This window comes from Coregonus clupeaformis, chromosome 24 (genome assembly GCF_020615455.1).
Source record: "Coregonus clupeaformis isolate EN_2021a chromosome 24, ASM2061545v1, whole genome shotgun sequence".
Taxonomy (NCBI): domain Eukaryota; kingdom Metazoa; phylum Chordata; class Actinopteri; order Salmoniformes; family Salmonidae; genus Coregonus; species Coregonus clupeaformis.
Genome location: NC_059215.1, coordinates 25,394,357 through 25,412,580, shown reverse-complemented (window position 1 = coordinate 25,412,580; position 18,224 = coordinate 25,394,357). Strand labels below are relative to the sequence as shown.

Sequence of the window (18,224 nt, the reverse complement as noted above, 5' to 3'; positions counted from 1 at the left end):
GAAGATCTGCAAAGAGGAGTGGAACAAAATCCCTCCTGAGATGTGTGCAAACCTGGTGGCCAACTACAAGAAACGTCTGACATCTGTGATTGCCAACAAGGGTTTTGCCACCAAGTACTAAGTCATGTTTTGCAGAGGGGTCAAATACTTATTTCCCTCATTAAAATGCAAATCATTTATAACATTTTTGACATGCGTTTTTCTGGATTTTTTTGTTGTTATTCTGTCTCTCACTGTTCAAATAAACCTATCATTAAAATTATAGACTGATCATTTCTTTGTCAGTGGGCAAACATACAAAATCAGCAGGGGATCAAATACTTTTTTCCCTCACTGTAAGAAGTGCCCATCAAGCCAATCCAACTTGTGGGAGGTGCTTCAGCAAGCATGGGGTGAAATCTCTTCAGATTACCTCAACAAATTGACAACTAGAATGCCAAAGGTCTGCAAGGCTGTAATTGCTGCAAATGGAGGATTCTTTGACGAAAGCAAAGTTTGAAGGACACTATTATTATTTATATAAAAAATCATTATTTCTAACCTTGTCAATGACTACATTTCCTATGCATTTTGCTATATTTCCTATTCAAACTCATTTCATGTATGTTTTCATGGAAAACAAAGACATTTCTAAGTGACCCCAAACTTTTGAACGGTAGTGTACATGAAATGAGTTTGTGATGTGATGCGTTTTTTATTTGAAACATCTTAAATTTGGTCAACTTTTTTGATCGTTTGACAGCCCTACTACTAACATTCCCGTAAATTGAAAGACACCATGGCTTGTCCTAGTCTCAACCTGTGTTACTAACATTCACTTTACACCTAGTATATCCTGTAAATTGAAAGATACCACAAGGTTCTCGTAGGCTATGCTTCAAGTCTTTATAATACTTTATGAATGTGTACACAGTGGTTATGAAGGTGCTATATAGTCCTAGAAGTTACAATTATAATGCCTCTAGTTGGTGCAACTATTAATATGGATGAATTAAAGTAACATCAATCTGGAGATGTAGTTGGGCCCTGATTGATGCCGAGAGTGTGTCTTCCCTCCCCTCTTTGACTGACGCCACCAAGACAAAGAAGTGTTGTGCAGCCCCGTCTCAATTCACAGGCATGCCACCCCCCGGTGACATTAAGGGTCCTCACTTTGACATGAGACAGCCAACGGTGTCACTTCTGAATGTACAGATCCCTCTTGACTAGGAAGCCAGGGGCAAGGGCTGTTGTGTGCATCCTCATGACAGACTCCTACATCAGCATTGTGCTCTACCAGCTAACATCATTAGCAAAGAAGGTTTTGTTTCAGAAAAAAAAGCAACCCAGTTTCTACAAGTCACAAGTCATTAACGTCCTCTGAACAATCAACTTGTACAAGCTAGTTTTTTTAACGGTTAGATAGTATTGTGAGTTACTGACAATGGTGTACAAGATGTACAAGTAAGGAACAACTATTTAATACTGTGGCTCTTATTTCTTGGTTAAAAGGTTGTAAATTGACTCATACCCTAACACCAAATGATCAATTCCAGCCTTGCCACAAAGGTTTATAACAACATAATGACTACTAATGGTGGCAAAAGTCATCTGTATTTACCCGTCTGCATCTAATGGTTGGAGTAATTACTAGTAATTAGTGAATGACATTCAATGGAACCATTAGAAAATTCTGTCTGGGAAATTATGGGGTAACACTTGACATAAGGACTACATAGAACATTCATAACCTGCACATACCACATTCATAAGCAGTACATTCAACAACCACAAAAACTAATGACAACATCAACTTGCAATTGCTGTGATAAGTTGTATGAAATGCTTATGTACTGTTATGAATGCGGTATGTATGGGATATGAATGTCTTATGAAGTCCTTATGTAGGTAACCTGCATGTAAGATTATAGCATGCTTAGTTACAACTTACCACTAAAACCCCCAAAATAAGGCCAACAAAAACTGTCATAGTAGTGCCATAACATAACATGTGTCATAACATTATTCCGTTTTCATAAGAGGACACAAATGCGTATGGCATCTGTTATGTCATTATTATGCAGATGTTATGTATCCTCTTATGACAGGGCTTCAAGTATGGGTCGTTCTCTTGACTTGATAAAGCATTATCACTATGAGAGTGATATGTAGCTTTTACTGTATGTAGCCTTATGTAGCCTTTTTTGTCAGACATTTATGGGTGGAGTGTCCTTATACCAGTATGCTTCCAGCCCTAGCACTACCTGGAAAGGGTCATATAAGGGTACACTCACAGGTAATATCTCTGTCTGCACCATAGTACATGGTACCAAGAGCAGAAGAACACTGACTGCATATCTGATCATAGCCCCAGCCATTTCATGCTGTGAATGCCTCCTTGAGAAACCGATACATCAGGGCATATGTACAGTGTACGACATCACTGTGAGTTAATCAGCTGGAAAATAAAACGGTGGGATTCTAATAAGTAATTTGTCAATTTTTACAACCCCAGACACATTGATCCATGGTGATTAATGAAGAAGCTTGATATTGTTGTAGATATGAACAGGGAAGATTGTGGTGGCAGTAATCAGTCATGCGGTATATTTGTCCTACCTTGTTTTCTCTTCCAGTAAGGAACCAAGTCACTCCATATAGAGACTTACTTCATCTAAGAAAGAGGGGAGATGGGGGGGTGACATTAAAGCCCAACAATAATGTATTACAGTATCTATATATACATATAAAGAAATATGTATATTTGAATATAAGGTCCATTCTCTGCACATCTCTGATGAGCAAATGAAAAAAGAATTGTTAAGACTCATTGAAGGGTACCTACATACATAAGGACTTCATAACACATTCATAACCCCTGCATACCGCATTCTTAAGCAGTACATAAGCATGTCAGAAATGACTGTCGACAATTGAAAGTTGTTTTTTTCATTGTTTTTCTTATGAATGAAGTATGTATGGATTATGAATGTGTTATGAAGTCCTTATGTAGGTACCCTTCATTTAAAGTGTTACCAAGAAAGGTGTACTTCAACTGAATGGCCCTTTACACCAAGTCATAATGTAGAGTTAAAACAAGGGAGGAGGAGGGGGGGAATGGTTTAACAGTTGACCGAGTCCCATCTTCAATTCAACAGTGGGGAGCAGGTGCGATATCCGGTTAACCAGTTTTGTGAATATTTCAGCACAGCTTGCCAATGATAATTTACTTAGAATCAGTAATCCCACAATCAGATTGAAGGGTGTGAATTTATTTGCCAATATGACCTTGAAGATCTAGTTAGCCAAGGCCAGCTCAACACATTAATGGAGAATGTGAAATTAGGTCAAATGTGATCTCTTTCCCTTATGGCAACAGTCATATGATACAGGTGCCAAACATTTCAAATGACATGGTGCAACATTGTAGATGTGAGACATGTCGTTCTTAGAACCTCGAAAGGCTCTCAAAAATGGTAAGGTCATAACGTTATACAGAAGAGACACTTTAAGCAGGGGTTTGAAGGGTGCGAATTTCGAGAAAATCCAGAGGTTTCTGGAAAATCCTGCTATAAACATAAAACAAGGATTATGACCCAGGCATATAACGCCTATAACAAAACTCAAAAATATTTTGAAAGATGAATATGTGTATTTAAGCATACAGTGGGCTATACCTCATGAATGACATTCAAAGCCCATTGAACTGTATAGCACCCATCCATTAGCAAAGACAGAAACTTACTTAGGCAGAACCAGTTGAGTCACTGCAACTTCTCAACAAAGTTTCCTAACCTTGAGAGCACAAGTGAGGCCAAAACGCAATAATAATTCTAACCTGATCTTCCTACTTATTTTATATCTCCCCTCAGCAACCTAACTTCTACTCGGCAACAGTGCAGTTATTAATTCATAAGGCACTAATTAGTTCTTTGTTTAATTTTGTGTTAAACAGACTGACCAGAATGATAACGACTCGCACTGTAGCGCTTCAGTCCCATGCCGCTCCTGTTTGCTACAACAAGGGAGCATCGTGCGACTAGCATGATGAACCCAATTCCCTTCTAAGTTGCACTTCATTAAGTCAAAATGTGACAAGGAGCTTAGAGGAGGAACTGGCAGATCTGATCATACATAACAATGCAGGCCCAGTAAGTTTGGAAAGGGAGTGGGTGGGCAAGGGGGGGCTGTGGATTCCAGCATGCATGTTGCTAATTTTCTATTTTCAACCCTTGGGGGACGTCTTTCATTTTCCTTTAATTGTTTTTGTTCAGGGCTGCAGTGTCCTCTTTTTAAATTGCAGCTCCTATCAACTCCCCTGATCAAACCCCTGTGCAACATCTCAGACAGACGAGTAAACAACAGGGTTGCCCTTTCCACGGCGGGGCACGGACAGAATGCGCCCGGTAAATAGGTGACACCTTTGTACCACACATAGCCCTACAGTATAAGATATAGGCTAACATTCAAGTTAAAACTAGCGTGAGATGTCAGAATGGCAGTAACAATGAAACAGAACTTGAAACATAACGTTTTTGGCATTGTAAGTAGAAAAACCTGCTGAACCGCACCAAACGCAAGGTGCAGAAGACGTCTAAAATACAGGAATGTGACAAGGTTGTCCCAGCGCCACATATTTGTCATACACTATACACTACATGACAAAAAGTATGTGGACACCTACTTGTCGAACCTTCATTCCCAAATCATGAAAATCATTAATATGGAGTTGGTCCCCCCTTTGCTGCTATAACAGCCTCCACTCTTCTGGGAAGGCTTTCCAGTAGAGGTTGGAAGATTGCTGAGGGGACTTGCTTCTGTTCAGCCAAGAGAGCATTAGTGAGGTTGGGCACTGATGTTGGGTGATTAGGCCTGGCTCGCAGTCGGCGTTCCAATTCATCCCAAAGGTGTTCGATGGGGTTGAGGTCAGGGCTCTGTGCAGGCCAGTCAAGTTCTTCCACATCGATCTCGACAAACCATTTCTGTATGCACCTCGCTTTGTGCACGGGGGCATTGTCATGTTGAAACAGGAAAGGGCCTTCCCCAAACTGTTGCCACAAAGTTGGAAGCACAGAATCTTCTACAATGTCATTGTATGCTGTAGTGTTAAGATTTCCCTTCCCTGGAACTAAGGGGCCTAGCCCGAAAAACAGCCCCAGACCATTATTCCACCTCCACCAAACTGTACAGTTGGCACTATGCATTGGGGCAGGTAGCGTTCTTCTGGCATCCGCCGATCCCAGATTCGTCCGTCGGACTGCCAGATGGTGAAGCGCTCACGGTCCCATTCTGTGAGCTTGTGTGGCCTACCACTTCACAATAACAGCACTTATAGTTGACTGGGGCAGCTCTAGCAGGGCAGAAATTTGACAAACAGACTTTTTGGAAAGGTGGCATCCTATGACGGTGCCACGTTGAAAGTCACTGAGCACTTCAGTAAGGCCATTCTATTGCAAATGTTTCTCTATGGAGATTGCATGGCTATGTGCTCGATTTTACACATCTGTCAGCAACGGGTGTGGCTGAAATAGCCAAATCCACTAATTTGAAGGGGTGTCCACATACTTTTGTATATATAGTGTATCTACTGTTGCTGAGTTAACAAAAAGGATATATTTTTATTACTCAAAGGTATTCTTCATACAACACTGTCTCCACAGACAGTATTGTAACCAGTAGGTACTATACTAAATTACACTATCAATAGCACGTTAATTACATTTGACAAACATTGTCCTTGGCCTCAAGAAAAACAACAGTACATTCTTCTATGAAAGCAACAGAAGTGAAACCCCACCAAGATGTTGTTTCACCCTTTCCAACAATCTCCCTACTGGCTGAAGATGTGAAAATCAGACGAGTAATTACACTGTATAATAGGCGAGATTGGCATTTTCAAAAGCATTTTCATGTGGATGGAAATTACATTGCACAGACTATTCTGTATTCACTGGTGCAGATAAATAAACAAGGCATGGAAGAGGGGGGGACCATAAAGAAGGCGCAGTACAATGGCAAGCAGGTCAGTAATTAGAAACTCTGTTTGCACAGTAATAATTTTAATATATTCATCAGGAAACAGGGCATGCCTAGCATGATAAAATCCCATCAAGGAGCATATCCTGGCTCTCTCTAAACCTTTCCGACAGACTGACAGCATACTGTGGAGAATCTCAGAGACAAAAAAAAAAGGTTTTCAAATGATAGCTAGGCCTTTCTTCTGAAAGGATACTCAGCATCAGAACAGCTGACAGTATAAAATAACATGGAGATGCAACCTTTTGCTTATATGCTTGAATTGGTTGAGCAAAGGAGAATATATTGATTAGAGAGTATATGCACTTTAACAGCATTTTACTATCTTACTATCTTTATCTAAATGTGTACAGATCTGGTCTTTCACCATGACAAGGGAATGAATGCTATTTCGATTACATGTCTTGAAAGAGAGCAATGAAAAGCGTATAACCTTGTTTGTTATTGTGGGTGGTGGTGATGTTATGGAAATTATAGCAAATTGTTTAAAGGAGTCCTGACACGCAAAAACCTTGACCTCATGAAGCCATTTCCCAAACACAGAAGAATACATAATTGTAAGAGGAACCGAAGGAGGAGCGAGCGGTAATCACGGTCAACAACATTCTTGCTATAAGATTACTTTGTACAAAAATAGCTCAAATGAATCCGAGCGTGAAGTATACCGGTGCACGCACACCCAGAGTGCATGTTATGTTAATGTCATGAACACACCTAATGCAAACCAAAGCTCCATAAAAGATTTAACAGATTTTCTTTTAAAACTTTAAGACTGCGAACAAGTCAAGCTTATATATTGTACCTGAGTGTGTGTTGGTCTACAAATCGAATGTAAAAAAATATCAGGAACACAGTCATTCCACTGAGCTGAACCACTTAAGATAACAATCCTCTTTGTTGTAATGATTGCCAAACTATTGTCTTTGTTTCCTGGTTCCATTTCTCACACATAAACTTAGAAACGTTCAGTTAACGTGACCCCATCCCAAACACAAGCAATTGCTAATTATACAAACCAGAAGCCACATACTACAAGAATAACCTTCTCAGCAAATGACCCTCTCCTCAGTTTCTCCTGCTCTGTCAAATGCTACGTGAATCTTCCCAAGTGACTTTTTGAATGGCCGTGGCACAATGAGAAATTGAACATTTACTTAATGACACTGCTCATGCATATTTGACAACACCTAGTAGGCCCCCCTTTTTGGGCTGTCACTTCTCCCTCCTTTTCTCCTAGGATAGGAGCGAGTGGGGGCTCAGGGGCAGCTACCTCTACAGTCCAGCCATACCCAGCCGTCCACTCCTCAACTAATTTTTGTTGTCTCTCCCTTTGAAACCACAGCCTCATGCAGGACTGTGGAATGGTGAGCGATGTGCAACAAGTGCCGGCACCATGGAAACCCCAGTTTTCCCCCAAAAATATTCATTTTTATCCCTTTTGAGGACCTGTCACTGGCCAAAGCAAGCATCACACGACCCTGGGACTGGCCGTGACAAAGCCTATTTTCTGCCTCCAAATTGATTGATTAAAAAAACTTTTTAGCAAAACCATGTTAAAGGACAAAAAAAGTGACACGCAGAAGAAAGGCCCCAGGGGGAGGGCCCAATCAGACGGTTTCCCTGGTAATATTGCACGGAAAAAGGAGAACAATATTATAATCATCACAAAAGAAGGGTCAGGCCAAGCATGAAACTTGACAACAATGGTGATTAAGACGATGATTTTAAAAAGCCAGTGATTTGGTAGGTAGGTTGAATCAAACAACATTTATAACCGCACAATTGAACCAATTACATAGAGTGAACACCTTTTGGGGTACTTTCTTTTTGATCATGCTTTTAGTCCATATGGCCATTGTGATACTCATCCAACACACTTGTTGTACAATTTTATAGAACATGATTCCACACTGAAAGATCCATTTGTTATTATAAACCAGGTAGTTTGGCTCCTGGATGCTGATTGGCTGAAATACGTTTTTATATCAGACAATATACCACAGGTACTTGTTTACTGTTCTTATTACGTTGGTAACATGTTTATAATAGCAATAAGGCACCTCAGGGGTGCATGCATTGCGTTGTGTGTAAGAACAGCCCTTAGCCGTGGTATATTAGCCATTTACCACACCCCCCTCAGGCCTTATTGCTTAATTAGACCACTACCAGTTCTTCAACTTGACCCCAGAAATGTAGATCTTGCTAGCAGGGTAAACCTAACAACATTGACTCCGGTAACACTTTACTTAGAGTGGTGATATGTAGCATTCATAAAGCCTTTATATGCATGACATAAAGAGTCATAATTCCCTACATATGTTTATATACTCTGTACCAATGCATTGACATGAAACATACTCACTCCACACTCCATAACTGTTATAAGCACACTACTTTGTCTCTGCTGAAAACCATGTATGTCCATGTCTGTTATAACATATATTTCTCTGATAAAGTGTGTTTTATAACAGTTCTTATGGAGTGGGTGTTATATTGTTTTATGTCAATGCTGCATAAACATACAGTGGGGAAAAAAAGTATTTAGTCAGCCACCAATTGTGCAAGTTCTCCCACTTAAAAAGATGAGAGAGGCCTGTAATTTTCATCCACGTCAACTATGACAGACAAAATGAGATTTTTTTTCTCCAGAAAATCACATTGTAGGATTTTTTATGAATTTATTTGCAAATTATGGTGGAAAATAAGTATTTGGTCAATAACAAAAGTTTCTCAATACGTTGTTATACAGTGATCCCTCGCCACTTCGCGGTTCACTTATCGCCGGATTCGCTATTTCGCGGATTTTCATAATGCATTTTTTTTTTTGGTGCATTGTGCTCTGCATTCTGATTCGCTAAAAACTCACTCCCGCTTCTTGTATCAAAACATGCTACGAATTGTGCTATCATTTTGTCGTCTCGTGCAGTTATGTGTACGTACATAAAACAGCTTGGCAAATTTACATTAAGTTGGCCAAATTATCTTGTAATTTCGAACATCTCCTAATGAAATGGGACCCTTTGATGAGCCGTTCGTTACAGTTCTCCAACGTAATCGATGGTGGCATGTCGGTGTACAAGGATCTTTTTGCAAAGAAGAAAAAAGAGCGACAACAGCTGCCTATCACTATGTTCTTCTCCCGAACAAACACACCTGCACCGCGGGCTTCAGAAGAAGAGAACACTGCAGAGCGCAGTCAGGATGCAGCGGCCCAGTCTGAAGAGCAGTGAAACGGCCTACACGTGAGTCACTGTATTTGTATACATGTAATAGTTGCTAATTGTAAAAAAAAAAAAATTTCTATTTCGCGGATTTCACTTATCGCGGGTCATTTTCGGAACGTAACCCCCGCGATAAACGAGGGATTACTGTATACCCTTTGTTGGAAATGACACAGGTCAAACGTTTTCTGTAAGTCTTCACAAGGTTTTCACACACTGTTGCTGGTATTTTGGCCCATTCCTCCATAAAGATCTCCTCTAGAGCAGTGATGTTTTGGGGCTGTCGCTGGGCAACACGGACTTTCAACTCCCTCCAAAGATTTTCTATAGGGTTGAGATCTGGAGACTGGCTAGGCCACTCCAGGACCTTGAAATGCTTCTTACGAAGCCACTCCTTCGTTGCCCGGGCGGTGTGTTTGGGATCATTGTCATGCTGAAAGACCCAGCCACGTTTCATCTTCAATGCCCTTGCTGATGGAAGGAGGTTTTCACTCAAAATCTCACGATACATGGCCCCATTCATTCTTTCCTTTACACGGATCAGTCGTCCTGGTCCCTTTGCAGAAAAACAGCCCCAAAGCATGATGTTTCCACCCCCCATGCTTCACAGTAGGTATGGTGTTCTTTGGATGCAACTCAGCATTCTTTGTCCTCCAAACACGACGAGTTGAGTTTTTACCAAAAAGTTATATTTTGGTTTCATCTGACCATATGACATTCTCCCAATCCTCTTCTGGATCATCCAAATGCACTCTAGCAAACTTCAGACGGGCATGGACATGTACTGGCTTAAGCAGGGGGACACGTCTGGCACTGCAGGATTTGAGTCCCTGGCGGCGTAGTGTGTTACTGATGGTAGGCTTTGTTACTTTGGTCCCAGCTCTCTGCAGGTCATTCACTAGGTCCCCCCCGTGTGGTTCTGGGATTTTTGCTCACCGTTCTTGTGATCATTTTGACCCCACGGGGTGAGATCTTGCGTGGAGCCCCAGATCGAGGGAGATTATCAGTGGTCTTGTATGTCTTCCATTTCCTAATAATTGCTCCCACAGTTGATTTCTTCAAACCAAGCTGCTTACCTATTGCAGATTCAGTCTTCCCAGCCTGGTGCAGGTCTACAATTTTGTTTCTGGTGTCCTTTGACAGCTCTTTGGTCTTGGCCATAGTGGAGTTTGGAGTGTGACTGTTTGAGGTTGTGGACAGGTGTCTTTTATACTGATAACAAGTTCAAACAGGTGCCATTAATACATGTAACGAGTGGAGGACAGAGGAGCCTCTTAAAGAAGAAGTTACAGGTCTGTGAGAGCCAGAAATCTTGCTTGTTTGTAGGTGACCAAATACTTATTTTCCACCATAATTTGCAAATAAATTCATTAAAAATCCTACAATGTGATTTTCTGGAGAAAAAAAATCTCAATTTGTCTGTCATAGTTGACGTGTACCTATGATGAAAATTACAGGCCTCTCTCATCTTTTTAAGTGGGAGAACTTGCACAATTGGTGGCTGACTAAATACTTTTTTCCCCCACTGTATGTAGGGCATAGCATATAAACATATGCAGGGCATTATGACTCTGTATGTCATGCATATAAAGGTTTTATGAATGCTACATATCGCCACTAAGTCAAGTGTTACCCTGACTTATTTTTGATGTATGATACTCACCCAGCCACTACAAATGACGGCATGTAATATCTACTTATTCACAGTCTAGCATCCCCCCTCGATGATTATTAATGCTTTTTGCATAAGCTTTCCTCCACACTTGAGCGCAAAATTATCCATGTTCTGTTGTTACTCATGTGTAATATGGGATCAATATGCTATGCACTGAACATTTCACTCCTCTCGTTGACCAAAGTGACAGACCATTTAAACTGAGAGAGAGACTGGCTCAGCTGGTCTGGCAAGCACCAAAGGAGAGGGCCACATTATTAATTAATCTAAAAAACATAGGTCAATACAAAGACTTCATTGCTTACATGTTTTGCCAGATTCATTGCATTTTTCTAAAGAATGGATCTTTGTATTCTGTGTGTCATATAATGCAGTGCCTTCAGAAAGTATTCATACCCCTTGACTTATTCCACATTTTGTTGTGTTACAGCCTGAATTAAAAATGGATTAAACATATGTTTTTCTCACTCATCTACACACAATACCCCATAATGACAAAGTGAAAACATGCTTTTAGAAATGTTTGCAAATTCATTTAAAATTAAATAAAGAAATATCTCATTTACATAAGTATTCACACCCCTGAGTCAATACTTTGTAGAAGCACCTTTGGCGGTGATTACAGCTTTGAGTCGTCTTGGGTATGTCTGTAAAATCAATTGAGTCCATTTTGAATTCAGGCTGTAACAAAACAAAATGTGGAATAATTCAAGGGTTATGAATACTTTCTGAAGGCACTGTAGTATAAAAAAAGGATCATATGAAATATTTTTGTGTATGGTTCTGATTTTGTGTGAGATACAGTATCATTGGTGAATCCAGAGGATATAGCGTTTGTGAGAGGCAAGTTGGATCCTGTTTTCCCTTTCTTCCTATCTTGAGAGGAGGTATTTAGAGAGAACAGAGGGTGAAGCAGGAAGCTTTGTTAGAGTCGTCTGCACATGAAAAATTAGTATTCTAGATCCTGATGGTTCTAAACACAAAAAGGCCCCGCCAAATCCCCACGGCGGAGGTGTCAGACGGAAAATGACGAAAATCTGCTCCTTGACAGGGAGTCATTTATATTTTAGCTTCGTTCCATTATCTTAACGAATCCATCATAAGCCAATGCAATATTAACAGCAGAAAATCAACTCATTAGATCCAGGGGGATTTAATCAAGATTGCAATCATGTATGCGGTTCCTGGATAGTTGGCTCTTTTTTTTTTCTTTTTGGTCCTTTCCACGTAATTGCCGCATCTCAGATCTTAATAAATTATTCTCGATCCGAGATTGATGCCTTTTTTTCCCCTCCCTCTCACGCCAAGCACTCGCCGTCTCCGACTATAATATTTACCATAAACATTATTATGTCATGGGCACACAGTTTAAAATGGCCTTTAGCTAACTCGTAGAAGTAATTGGCTTCTCCATTTCTCTCTCGTTTCCTTGTTAATTGCCCAGTGATATTGCTAACAGTTCCCTCAGAAAGAGAAAAAAGTCTTATTTTGGACAAGCTGGGATGTCTTACTGAGGTTTCTCTGCCTTTATTGGTGGAATGTTAAGAGACTTCACTGTGTTTGATATTCGCTAACAAGTCAGGCAAACAGATAAGCCTTTCTTATGCATTTGATGAAGAAAATTGTATGTGAAACCCTAACCTTAGCGAGTTATTAACAGAGGTGGCTTAAATATCAGGTAAGGAAACTATTTTAGTTCAGGGTTTCACAGAAAATCACTTGCCAGAGGACGAGCTTCACAGAAATTCCCTCCACTTAAACAAATAGATAATATCTCTCAGCCTGGCATGAAGTCAGAACTATTATTATTGGTTCTTACATTTATACTATTCCTCTACTTTTTCACAGCTAACATCAGCTAACAACTGTTGCTACCCTTTTCTGAACAATTTACAGACCAGCTTTAAAGGGATAGATCACTTATCTTATTAGAGTAGTTATTAGCTTAGTTAGTCATCTTATTTACGATGTGGGGTGTTGTCGTTTCATCCACACAGTTTTGAAGTTCATTAGCTGTTTATTTTTTCAATGTCTGGAATGTTGCGATCCTAGTGGAAACGGATTGTATCAATTATCAGTGCTTACAAAAGCTAAAACGAAGTGAACTATCCCTTTAATCTTGGCGTGTGCTCTCATACATATCAATGATAATCCACTAGCCAACCAAGTAAATATCCAGTCAGTTACAGTGAAGTCTTGATTGTTCAACAGCAATAACGTGCCTGGAGTATGAGTGGGATGCAATAGCAGGTAGGCCCACGGTTCCCCATCTACAAAAAGGAAAACATGACAAGTCAGTATGTAGACCGCAACGTGGTATAAAACCAAAATGTCATTTTCATGCAGATTGCAATTATTGTTTGAGAATAAGGGTAAAGTTCTTGTTCATATCGCCCAATGTATACCTCTCTGGTTCCCCTCATCGTCCTGACAACTGGGCTTCCATCACCTACAGGATTAACTCCCAACATGTTCAACAAGATCCAAAAGTGTAAAAACTGTCGAAGAGCCATTTAATCTGCCTATGGAACAAAGCCTTTTGTACAAGGGCTAACCTGACCTTGTCACTCTGAGTTAAACTTCCCGTCTATTCGGCAATATAAAGCCCTTGCCAGGCCTTCTCCCCCTCCCCTCTTCCCTCTCTCCTTCCTCTCTGTCCCCCCTCTCTGTCCCTCCCTCCTTCCCTCCTGTGTCTGTCCGTTCTCTCTCCCTGTGTCCAGGCCTGGGCCTGTGTAGCAGCACCAAATGCTGTGTTAATCCCTGTCTCTCTGAGATGGCCAATAGTAAATCCAAGCCCTCAGTAAACCAATCTCCGAGTTTTTTTATCTTGATTTATTAGATTACCAGTCCTGGGTCCCTGAGTCCCTACTACACATACTAATCCTAATCAGAATAGACAAGTATTAGCCCAGTTCAAGGGGAGCTAAACTGTGACTGTGGCCAACTTTCAGTGCAAGGGCAGCTGGGCTTACAGGCTTGGGTGTGTTTTATCCTTTTTTTCCTTTTACATTAGGAGAATGAGTGTGTAATTAAATACATAAATCCTGACACACAAACCCTCAAAAGGCCTAAAAACCACTGAACCCCGTCCATTTTGCAGTTTCTCCCAGTACAATGAATTTACTGAGCCAAGCCCAATCATTTGTATCTTTCTCCAATTTTGAATGTCGAGCAATGCAAATATGAACAGAAAGTCCCAATGAGAACATTTGCAAGAATTAATTTTACATCCGAATGAATTCAAAGCGATGTTGTCAAAGCAGGAGCGAGTGGGGTTAAATACCTCATTCCCTTTGGTCTACAGTGTTCTAGAATAAAAAAAAGCTCTACAGTAATTGAAATACACTTCTTATCTTTGACCTGTGAATATAATATGGGGGAGTAAGGGGAGGCAATAAAGAGAAACAGGGGATTTAAAAATTGCAAAAGGTTGAATTCACTGGATAGTCTTGAATTACTCCAAGTCTAAAAGAGACATACACTCTAAAAAGTAAAGGTTCCTGGAGGATCCTTTAGGGGTTCTTCAAATTGAAACTGTGGGGGAACCCCTATAAGTTCTTCGAATAACTCTTTAAAAGAGTTCTTCAAAGAACCCCTTTTAATGGATCCTCAAAGAACCTTTTGAATAACCTTTTGTGGTTAATTTTTGAACTACTCCCCCCTACCCTATTATTATTAGTAATATGCTTAACAATAACAACAATAACACAATATTTTAGTTGTTAGTGTTTATTAGGATTTTAGTGGCAAAGCAGAATAAAAAAATCCAAATATAATGTAAACTCCCAACAGAGCCCCAAGTCCAATTGATATATCCTCTGGCATGTAGATGTTAATGTGTTGATGTTCTCCGTATCCATAGCCAGAATGATTTTGCAGTACATGGTGATCGAACAGGTTTCCTGTTATATTCATCAGAGGTGTAGGGAGGGTCTGTGAATCCCAAATAGTAATTAAACAGATGATTAACAAAACTTGCACACAACAGTATTCATTCACTGTTTTTGTGGTAAATGTGAATGAAAAAAATTATTTTGATAATGGTTTTCATTCACATACCTTGTCCATAATTTAGAGGCCTATGGCATTTTCATTGAAGAGGTAAGGGAGGAGGATGGTACATGTGATCTGCATAACATACCAATACCAATTGACATACCTTTGAATGCCTCCTCGTCTGTAAACCTGCAGACACAGACACAAAAGTGAACAGTTCAGTCATCTACACCCAATACAGCTAGCCTTCAACATATTCTTATAGCATACATATTCTTACCTCTTTGTTGATTGATATCCATTGAATTGTATCCATTTTCTGTTTTAGAAAGATTTGCACAAATATGAAAAGATAGATGGTATCATCATAAAACAATATCAATTTAGATCATACAAGGGACAAACCTTACCTTAAATTGAGGAGATCTTTACATTTTTCAGTTAAGTGCCTGCACCTGCTGTCCTTTCAAATTCAAATCCAAATGTTTCAGTTGGGCAATTAGGTTCCTGCAAGGACCCCCACCAACTAATGAGGTTCCTCAATGAACACCACCTCCTATGGGGTTCTTGGAAGAACCTTTTGGGGGCAAATTTTATTTGCCAACAACCCTAAGGTTCTTCAAAGAACTTTGAGGATCTTAGAAGAACCCTTGTTGAACCCCTAATTGTGTAGCGCATGGCCCTATGGGTCCTGGTCAAAAGTAGCGCACTATATAGGGAATAGGGTGCCATTTGGGATGCACCAAGAGATGCAGATTGTTGGTCTCATGTACCGTTTTCAACCAGTCCTGTTGAATGTGAACTGGCATTCGGGGAGGCTGGAATAGGTCCATGTGACACATGAGGCCTGGTCTGGGGAACATTCAGAAGTGTCTGCTGGTACACTAATGCTGCTGGCAGCTGTTAGCCTGCCAAAAACTGCAGCAGCAACAGCAGCAAGGATATCTTGAAATACTATTGAAAACTGCTAAACCTCCTCCTCGCCATGTAAAGTTATACTACCGCTAGGCGCCAGCACGGTCAATCACTGATCAATCTGTGAAAGTTAAAAATGGAGCAAAGGGCCATGGTCTTAAATCTGCTTTTCATCCTGGGACGGTCACATGGCTAGTTTGAAAAGAAAGTATATACAAATCAGATTTTGTATATATGATTTAGTATCTTGATTTAGTGCACTTCTATAGTCGGCAAGCACGTGTCTGATAAGTACAGCATGAAGATTGTGTGTGTGTGCTTGCGTGTGTGCGTGCGTGCGCGTGTGAGCACGTGTGTACATGTGCAAACATGTGAGTGTGCGTGTGTGTGCTCACTCGTGTGTGTGTGTGTGTTTGGCAGTGGCATCACTATACTACAGAGGTTGCCCCTGTCCCCCTGCCCTGGGGTGATAGAGGGAGCTATGTGAGAAGTGACAGCCATGTCTGCTCCCTGTATCTGTTTGTTTGCCCCAGAAAACGAGACAGCGGCTTCCCTGCAGCCCCCTGGGCATGTTTAGTGTATCTCGACTCCCACCGCATGTCCACCATTTGATACAGAGAGAGGGGACGTCCAGGTATAACTCTACTGACATGGGAGAAACTGATTCTTAACTTCATCAGGATGTGCAACACAAACAGATGTTCATTGATTATTTCAGAGATTTTTGTAGAAAATGCATCACAGTTTTTGCTCTGAGCTGAAAGTACTCTTGAAAACTTGACTGCTGACATGCACACTTTTTTGGGATTGTATTAACAGTGGACTAATGAACAAAATACTAAAAGATTTTGAGGGAACTATTCCTTTAACTGTTCCTAATTATCTGTAGTGTGATATACCTAACATAACTTACATAAGAACTGCTGTGCATAACACATTATACATCCCCATTCCACAACATGGTTAATTTAGATTGTGAAAAGCAAATTATGTTGAATTGGTATTACTAATATCATCATAATAATCATTTGTAAAGAACTGATGAATCCTTTTTTGGGCCCTTCAGAATCCTCTCATGATGAACATTCTACGAAGAGTTCTATATAGAAAGAACCTTCTAGAAAAGGTTCTGGGTAGAACCTTTTACATAGGGTTCTATGTAGAACCTTTTATTTTACAGAGGGTTCTAGGAAGAACCCGTCAGGTTTCTAGGTTAAGTAGAACCCACTTTCCAGACTGTACTGTACTGTTTTATCCAAGTGTTTATAAATAGCAGTCACTGACCACAACATATGTCGATATATGTACACATTTACAAATATCCATGTAGTGTTTACAGTATGTATGCCTGACCAACACTGGGAATGGTTTTGGGTAGCTGTTTAGGTCATGCCCTTCCATTCAAGTGACACCAAATGTACTTTGAATATTAATTTCCTTAGGTAGACCTTGTGCAGCCTTGTGACCCAATCCATATCTGTTCTGTCCTGTCTGCCCTTCCCAGTCTCTCTCCCCCTTTTCTGTAAGTGGGAGATATTTCACTAGCCTATCGGTTTCCCGTTAGACATGCTGGTCTATGCAGGAAAGGCGCCCATGTAGGGTCACTGATTCTCCTCTGTATGGCCCCCTCTGAAACAACTGTGAGTTCAGGCAAATGGATCTCTCTCTCTCTCTCTCTCTCTCTCTCTCTCTCTCTCTCTCTCTCTCTCTCTCTCTCTCTCTAGAAAGAAAGAGTGTTGGGAAATGAATCAAAGTACAACAGAAAATAGAAATAAGACAAAACATCATTAAAAAATATCATTATTCTTTGTCTTTCATTTCCTGGCAGGTAACTGTAAAAAAGTATTAGTTTTTTAATGACGTGAACTGTTCTAAGCATCGGACTAGTAATCCAATTAGTTGGCATATGTTCTTGAGAGACATCTTAAGCCAAACATCTTAATAATTATTTGTGTACGCAGCCTGTATGTAGTCAAATCCACCTTGCTACTAAATAATAGGAATCTGATCATTTTCTGTGAAGGAGTGGAGCAACTGAGTGAGGGAAGGTAAGCAGCTGCTTAAATGTGTGGAATGTAGGATGAGGTTAAAAGGAGTCAATGGAGGCTAAAGAGACAGCAGGTCTAGTGTTGACAGAAAGAGTGGCAAGGGACTGCAGTTCAGGACTTCTGGAAACTACACCAAAGTGCCAAAACGAACGCCACACCAAAATAGAGAGAGAGAGAGAGAGAGAGAGAGAGAGAGAGAGAGAGAGAGAGAGAGAGAGAGAGAGAGAGAGAGAGAGAGAGAGAGAGAGAGAGAGAGAGAGAGAGAGAGAGAGAGAGAGAGAGGGAGTATATGAAAAGACAGGGAGAGAGAGAGAGGGAGGGGGAGGGTAAATGGAGTGAGAGAGGAAGAGGTGA

The 18,224-nt window shown here is 40.5% G+C and overlaps 1 long non-coding RNA gene across 1 annotated transcript in view; it reads right to left on the bottom strand.

The window, feature by feature from the left end:
- Nucleotides 1–2,598: 2,598 nt before the first annotated feature.
- LOC121537502 overlaps nt 2,599–18,224 on the bottom strand; it is a 154,632-nt gene continuing 139,006 nt past the window's right edge. Inside the window, exon 4 of the long non-coding RNA XR_005995087.1 lies at nt 2,599–2,653. This is a non-coding gene — a long non-coding RNA (uncharacterized LOC121537502). The remainder of the gene's footprint in view (nt 2,654–18,224) is intronic.